Genomic DNA, 8,373 nt, shown 5'->3' with positions numbered 1-8,373 from the left:
CTGTTATGTAGCTATGATATAGGCCAGGGTTTCCCAACTCCAGGCCTCCTGTAATATAACTCAGTAACATGTGCTCTGTTATGTAGCTATGATATAAGCCAGTGTTTCTCAACTCCAGGCCTCCTGTAATATAACTCAGTAACATGTGCTCTGTTATGTAGCTATGATATAGGCCATTGTTTCCCAATGCCAGGCCTCCTGTAATATAACTCAGTAACATGTGCTCTGTTATGTAGCTATGATATAGGCCAGTGTTTCTCAACGCCAGGCCCCCTGTAATATAACTAAGTAACATGTGCTCTGTTATGTAGCTATGATATAGGCCATTGTTTCCCAATGCCAGGCCTCCTGTAATATAACTCAGTAACATGTGCTCTGTTATGTAGCTATGATATAGGCCATTGTTTCCCAATGCCAGGCCTCCTGTAATATAACTCAGTAACATGTGCTCTGTTATGTAGCTATGATATAGGCCAGTGTTTCCCAACTCCAGACCTCCTCTACCCCCAACAGTACATATTTGTGTTGTGGCCCCGAACAAGCACACCTGATTCCACAAACATTATGCTGTTGGGGGTACTCGAGGACCGGAGTTGGGAAACACTGGACTATTATAATAATAATAATAATAATAATAATAATAATAATAATACATTTAATTTGTATAGCACTTTTCATTACAGAGTTATCACAAAGCTCTACTGAGGAAAACAATTATAGATATATACAATTAAAACAACGTACAATTAGAATCAAGGCAGGTCAAATAGCAATAGTGGGCTAGGTGCTAAATCCATTTTAGATTGTGTCTAGGACTATGAAAAAACAGTCTGTAGAAGTGGGTTTTAAGGCCTGTTTTAAAAGTTCTGAGTGATGGAGCGGCTTTCAGATGGTCAGAGAGAAGAGACAGGGAGCAAAGGGCTGGGTCCCCCATAGTTCGGAGACTTGGGGACTAGAAGCAGTAGGGAGTTGCTGGAGTAGAGAGTTCGAGGTGGCTCGCTGATTGATATGAGGTCGCTGATGTATGTGGGGCTCAATCCATTCAAGGCTTTAAATACAAGCAGGAGAATTTTGAAGTCGATGCTGGAGTTGGGCCAGGATCGGGGTGATGTGGTCTGACTTCTTGGTCCTGGTCAGGACCCTGGCAGCACTATTCTGGATTAGTTGAAGCCTTTGTAGTGATTTGGCTGGGAGGCACCCAAACAACACGTTGCCGTAAGATTAAGCCGTGGATGGTTTTCTATGCGTCTGGCTGCGGGAATGATGGTATGACCTGGGCAATGTTTTTAAGATGGAAAAATGATGTTTTACATATTCGTTTTTTGTGGGCATTGAAGGACAGAGAAGGATGAAACTTGACTCCTAGGTTGGAGACGACAGAGGACAGGTGGGTTACCTGGCCATTGATTGTAGGGCAGATGTTTCCAGCACTAGTGACCTGCTTGGGTGTCCCAATAAGCATTACCTCAGTCTTGCTGCTGTTCAACTGAAGGAAGTTCTCTTTCGTCCGCTCCCTGATGTCCTCTAGGCAGCTGCTGAGTTTAGCAATGGCAGAGATGGTGTCCGGTTTGGTGTTAATATATACTTGGGTATCGTCAGCGTAGCAGTGGAAGTTTATGTTATAATCGCTGAGGATTTGGCAGAGAGGAAGCATGTAAATTAAAAACAGGATAGGCCCCAGCACTGACCCCTGTGGGACGCTGCATATGACTGCAGACTCCTCCAATCTGGACTCTCCAATAGGGATGTATTGCTTTCTATTGGAGAGGTAGGAGCTGTTTCAGAGATGTTCCAGAGACAGCAGTGTGCTTTTTGAGACGCTGCAGGAGGATGGTGTGTTCTATGGAGTCAAAAGTAGAACTGAGATCTAAGAGGAGGAGGATGTTGGGAGATCCAGAACCAGCAGCCATCAGTAGGTCGTTGGTAACTTTAACCAGAGCTGTTTCGGTGCTGTGCAAGGGCCGGAAGCCAGACTGGAAAACCTGATTAGATGACAGATGCGATTGAAGCTAGTTCGCAACCACTTTCTCCAGTACTTTTAATAGGGAAGGGAGGTTGTACAACGACCTCGCCCTTATCAGGTTGTGTACTACAGAGACAACAACACCATCTGCTGGAGAGGATAAAAAAGGTTATGTTCCTCATAGAGCAGATTACCTTTCTAAAGGTAAAGACCCGACCAGACCAGAACCGTACTCAGCTAACGCTGATATTTTCTTGTCACATTGTTCTTTCCAGCACAGTTCCTGCATCTATAGTGGATGCTAAACCAGGCGAGTGCAGTACAGCTTGGTTCGGCTCAGCTCGGCTCAATAGTGTGGAAAAGGTATAGAACACCAGACAACACGAGAGCATTGGCCAACTAGAAAAGGGAAATAGATTTGTCTCAAGCAACTCCACCTTTGAGGTTAGTCAATATTTGACATCCATTCATGTGCTTACATCTATTAAATGCTTTGTTCACCTGTATTGTTCACCTGCCTGAGGACATTTCAGCTAACTCTAGTACAATGTATCACATTTCTTGTGAGATGTATGTTTTAATTGTATGTTGTCCCTGTCAAATAAAGTGGTAGTACAGGGTTGATTTTACAATGAAATAGTCTAGGAGAGGAAGCCAGGGATTAGTTTTGGACTAGACTCATATGTAATTTACACAGGCAGCCCAATTCTGATATATTTTCCACTAATTGGTATTTTGACCAATAACATCAGATCTTTTTAGTCCGATATTTTTCAGAGCTGATCTGATTACTGGAAAAAAATCTGTCTAAAAATAGCCTTGGTGTGGTAGAGCAAGTTGGATGTAGTGAGGGGTTACTTCTACCACTAGAGGGCAATATAAGCTTACATTTCAATTCGGCAAGCTGTTCTCAATATCAAGCCCAGAGACATATGGAATAAGAACAAAATTGTATGTTTGTTTAGACACCAGAAAATGTTTGTTTAGACACAAAAAATCCTATAGAGGTATCTGAAATGTTAATGTTGTGCGTTGTTTTTGTGATTCCTACTTCCTTATTGTATGTTATTTCTCTCTCTCTCTCTCTCTCTCTCTCTCTCTCTCTCTCTCTCTCTCTCTCTCTCTCTCTCTCTCTCTCTCTCTCTCTCTCTCTCTCTCTCTCTCTCTCTCTTTCCCCTTCTCTTTCCCTACAGTCTGGTCATGAAATTATTCTTTCATATGAGTTGTTGGCACCACTAGCCATCACCAAGGGAGGAGGCTAAGCAGTCCTTTAGGGTTAGGGTTAGGAGTCCTTTAGGGTTAGGGTTAACAGTCCTTTAGGGTTAGGGTTAGCAGTCCTTTAGGGTTAGGGTTAGCAGTCCTTTAGGGTTAGGGTTAGGAGTCCTTTAGGGTTAGGGTTAACAGTCCTTTAGGGTTAGGGTTAGCAGTCCTTTAGGGTTAGGGTTAGGAGTCCTTTAGGGTTAGGGTTAACAGTCCTTTAAGGGTTAGGGTTAACAGTCCTTTAGGGTTAGGGTTAACAGTCCTTTAGGGTTAGGGTTAGGAGTCCTTTAGGGTTAGGGTTAACAGACCTTTAAGGGTTAGGGTTAGCAGTCCTTTAGGATTAGGATTAGCAGTCCTTTAGGGTTAGGGTTAGCAGTCCTTTAGGGTTAGGGTTAGGAGTCCTTTAGGGTTAGGGTTAACAGTCCTTTAAGGGTTAGGGTTAACAGTCCTTTAGGGTTAGGGTTAACAGTCCTTTAGGGTTAGGGTTAGGAGTCCTTTAGGGTTAGGGTTAACAGACCTTTAAGGGTTAGGGTTAGCAGTCCTTTAGGATTAGGATTAGCAGTCCTTTAGGGTTAGGGTTAGCAGTCCTTTAGGGTTAGGGTTAACAGTCCTTTAGGGTTAGGGTTAACAGTCCTTTAAGGGTTAGGGTTAACAGTCCTTTAGGGTTAGGGTTAACAGTCCTTTAGGGTTAGGGTTAGGAGTCCTTTAGGGTTAGGGTTAACAGACCTTTAAGGGTTAGGGTTAGCAGTCCTTTAGGATTAGGATTAGCAGTCCTTTAGGGTTAGGGTTAGCAGTCCTTTAGGGTTAGGGTTAACAGTCCTTTAGGGTTAGGGTTAACAGTCCTTTAAGGGTTAGGGTTAACAGTCCTTTAGGGTTAGGGTTAACAGTCCTTTAGGGTTAGGGTTAGGAGTCCTTTAGGGTTAGGGTTAACATACCTTTAAGGGTTAGGGTTAGCAGTCCTTTAGGATTAGGATTAGCAGTCCTTTAGGGTTAGGGTTAGCAGTCCTTTAGGATTAGGATTAGCAGTCCTTTCGGGTTAGGGTTAGCAGTCCTTTAGGGTTAGGGTTAACAGTCCTTTAGGGTTAGGGTTAACAGTCCTTTAGGGTTAGGGTTAACAGTCATTTAGGGTTAGGGTTGACAGTCCTTTAGGGTTAGGGTTAACAGTCCATTAGGGTTAGGGTTAACAGTCCTTTAGGGTTAGGGCTAGCAGACCTTTAGGGTTAACAGTCATTTAGGGTTAACAGTCCTTTGGGGTTAAGGTTAGCTTTCCTTTAGGGTTAGGGTTAACAGTCATTTAAAGGTTAGGTTTAACAGTCCTTTAGGGTTAACAGTCCTTTAGGGTTAGGGTTAACAGTCCTTTAGGGTTAGGCTTAAAAGTCCTTTAGGGTTAGGGTTAACAGTCCTTTAAAGGTTAGGGTTAACAGTCCTTTAGGGTTAGGGTTAACAGTCCTTTAGGGTTAGGGTTAACAGTCCTTTAGGGTTAGGGTTAGCAGTCCTTTAGGGTTAGGGTTAGGGTTAGGGTTAACAGTAACTTAAAGGGTTAACAGTCCTTTAGGGTTAGTGCTAACAGTCCTTTAGGGTCAGGGTTAACAGTCCTTTAGGGTTAGGGTTAGGGTTAGGGTTAGGGTTAGGGTTAGGGTTAACAGTCCTTTAGGGTTAGTGTTAACAGTCGTTTAGGGTTAGGGTTGACATTCCTTTAGGGTTAGGGTTAACAGTCCTTTAGGGTTAGGGTTAACAGTCCATTAGGGTTAGGGTTAACAGTCCTTTAGGGTCAGGGTTAACAGTCCTTTAGGGTTAACAGTCCTTTAGGGTTAACAGTCCTTTGGGGTTAACAGTCCTTTAGGGTTAACAGTCCTTTGGGGTTAAGGTTAGCTTTCCTTTAGGGTTAGGGTTAACAGTCCTTTAAAGGTTAGGGTTAACAGTCCTTTAGGGTTAGGGTTAGCAGTCCTTTAGGGTTAGGGTTAGGGTTAGGGTTAACAGTCATTTAAAGGTTAGGTTTAACAGTCCTTTAGGGTTAGGGTTAACAGTCCTTTAGGGTTAGGGTTAACAGTCCTTTAGCGTTAGGGTTAATAGTCCTTTAGGGTTAGGGTTAACAGTCCTTTAGCGTTAGGGTTAATAGTCCTTTAGGGTTAGGGTTAACAGTCCTTTAGCGTTAGGGTTAATAGTCCTTTAGGGTTAGGGTTAACAGTCCTTTAGGGACCATTGACTTCTACTTGATGCAACCAGTAGCAGGGAGAGAAGCTTCACAACCTGACCTGTGTGTTGGTTTTGGGATCCTTGTGCCCAATGATTCATACACACCGTTCCCTCAATTGGTTGCTTTTAGAACCTGCGTCTTCCTCGTCACAGAGGAACCCTCTGTGTCTCTGTGTGTGTGTGTGTGTGTCTGTGTCTGTGCGCATGTGTGCATGTGTGTGTATGAGTGCGTGTGCACGCGTGAGAGTGTGTGAGACTGCGGACTGCGAGTTAGACTTCATTCATTCATTCTAGCAGACTGCCTGGCTGTTCATGAGCTCATTGGGGTCAGGTTTATTCATGCAGAGATGCTTGTGAAGGTCTGGTCTACACTGACCCTGAGTTAAATATACAGTAGCCTACAGTATTTAGTAATCTGTGGGTCCCCTGCCCTAAAACATAAGAAACAAAAGTCCATTCATAGGTAACAAATATATTTGTGTACAATTATAGTAATATATGTACTGGTTTCTAGAAATACAGTGAAGGCTCTCATCACCTGTGAGATATGACCTGTTAGTTAGAGAAACGACTTCTCATATCATCATTACTGACTGTGTTAGAACTGCATGTCTTTAACTGTTTTGATCAGTACTGTTAGAACTGTATGTCTTTAACGGTTTTGATCAGTATTGTTAGAACTGCATGTCTTTGACTGTTTTGATCAGTACTGTTAGAACTGCATGTCTTTAACGGTTTTGATCAGTACTGTTAGAACTGTATGTCTTTAACTGTTTTGATCAGTATTGTTAGAACTGCATGTCTTTAACTGTTTTGATCAGTATTGTTAGAACTGCATGTCTTTAACTGTTTTGATCAGTACTGTTAGAACTGCATGTCTTTAACTGTTTTGATCAGTACTGTTAGAACTGCATGTCTTTAACTGTTTTGATCAGTACTGTTAGAACTGCATGTCTTTAACTGTTTTGATCAGTACTGTTAGAACTGTGTACATCTTTCCCTCACCAGGATGATTCTATAACTTTCCCTCTGTAGGACTTATCTGAGCATATGTTTCTCTAACCAGATCTACTCTATGCATGTCTTTCCCCTACTAGATCTACTAGACTTTATAAAGTTGTTCCTGAAAGGCACATGTTGGCTATAGAGCATCTATTCCTCCTTAGAGGTATGTACAGTATACACACACAGACACTGGCTGATGCAACTACACACACACACAACCACACACACAATCCCCTCCCCAAACACCCCTACACACAGTCGGTGAAGACTGCAGCATTGTGCGACACAGAGTAGGTGTGAGGTCAGACAGTACTAAGTGCTCCCTCTGGATTTGGCTCACAGGAAAAGACCAATGATTTGGAGGACTGGAGCTCTGAGACAAGCTCTTGTGTCCTCTAGCCAGCTGGGAAAAGGAGGGAGAGAAGGAGGGAGGGAAGGGAGGGAGGCAAGGAGGGAGGGAGGGAGGGCGGTAGTTACAAATGCCCAATCTAACTCACTAAACTCTGACCATGCTTTTAGAGAAACGTCAGATCTGCTCTGTGGAGGAGAGAAGTATTAAACAGAGGTAAACAGCTTAAGGTAAAAATCCTAAGGCACAGATCTAGGATCAGTTTACACGCTCTGATTTCTAAAAAAAACTGACCTCAGATCAGTGTCTAGAAGCAACTTCTTCCTACTTTGAGATCTCATCTGTCTCAGCATATTTCTCTGGATTACTGGACAACTATAACTAACCCTGGGTTTGCCGGTGTTAAACTAGACAACTATAACTAACCCTGGGTTTGCTGGTGTTTACCCCTGGACAACTATAACTAACCCTGGGTTCGCTGGTGTTAAACCCTGTTCAGCATGGCTGCTGTGGGAAGGAGATGATGACTGACTATGGTGAGTTTTTACCTCTCACGTTGAATACAAGGGTTGAATTGGGATATATTGAAACTGTTCCCAAAATGTGTCTTTTTCCAAAAAGATTTTTAAGAATCCATTTTTATGAACTTCTTTGTTGTGTACCACACTAAGGTGGTGAACATGTTTTCCAACTGCCCAAATTCAACTGAATAACTCCTTCGTGGAAAGACAGAGAATATTGTATGAAGTAACAGAGAATACTAACAGAGAATACTGATCATATCATACAATAATTCACACAACAATATCACATTGGTAATGTGTGTTTCTTTAACTTATGACTTTACTCAGGAAGAGCATTAAATCTATTACTTAGGAAGAGCTTTGAATGTATTACATGGAGTCCTGGGATCCGTAAAATACTTTGGATGATATTTTGCAACTATCAAAATTGGTTGCAGAGCAGTTCAATGGTGCACTTGTTGACCTTGAGAGATGGATGTGTGTATACAAGCACACACACACACACGCACGCACGCACGCACGCACACACGCGCACACGCGCACACACACACACACACACACACACACACACACACACACACACACACACACACACACACACACACACACACACACACACACACACACACACACACACACACACACACACACACACACACACACACACACACACACACACACACACACACACTACCTTCCTGAGTAGACCAATTACGTAACACTGTGTGTGTCCAGCAGCTCCAAGACATCTTTAAAAACACAAATAGCCAAGTGAATACAGGGGTGGATGGGCAAGGCTTCCTCTTTGGCTAACACACAGGGACACATTACATTGTTGGCCGGAGAATGCTAGCCCATGCTAGCCACAGACTGGACACACTTGCTATACACTGCATGCTTAGCATTCCACATAAACACACAACATAACGGAAACTGACAGTTATCCAGACTGAATCTCCACAGACTGAATTTAAAGGAAAACTCCTCCCCAAAACGATCTTCTGGTATTTGTTCCATTAGTCAATTGTTGATATAGTCCCAAAATGTCAGCAGTAAAGTTTTCAAGATATGTAACT

The sequence above is a fragment of the Coregonus lavaretus genome, assembly GCF_964263955.1.
Source record: "Coregonus lavaretus genome assembly, chromosome: 37".
Classification (NCBI taxonomy): Eukaryota; Metazoa; Chordata; class Actinopteri; order Salmoniformes; family Salmonidae; genus Coregonus; species Coregonus lavaretus.
The sequence above is the reverse complement of the archived record's forward strand: the minus strand, read 5'-3'. Positions refer to the sequence as shown.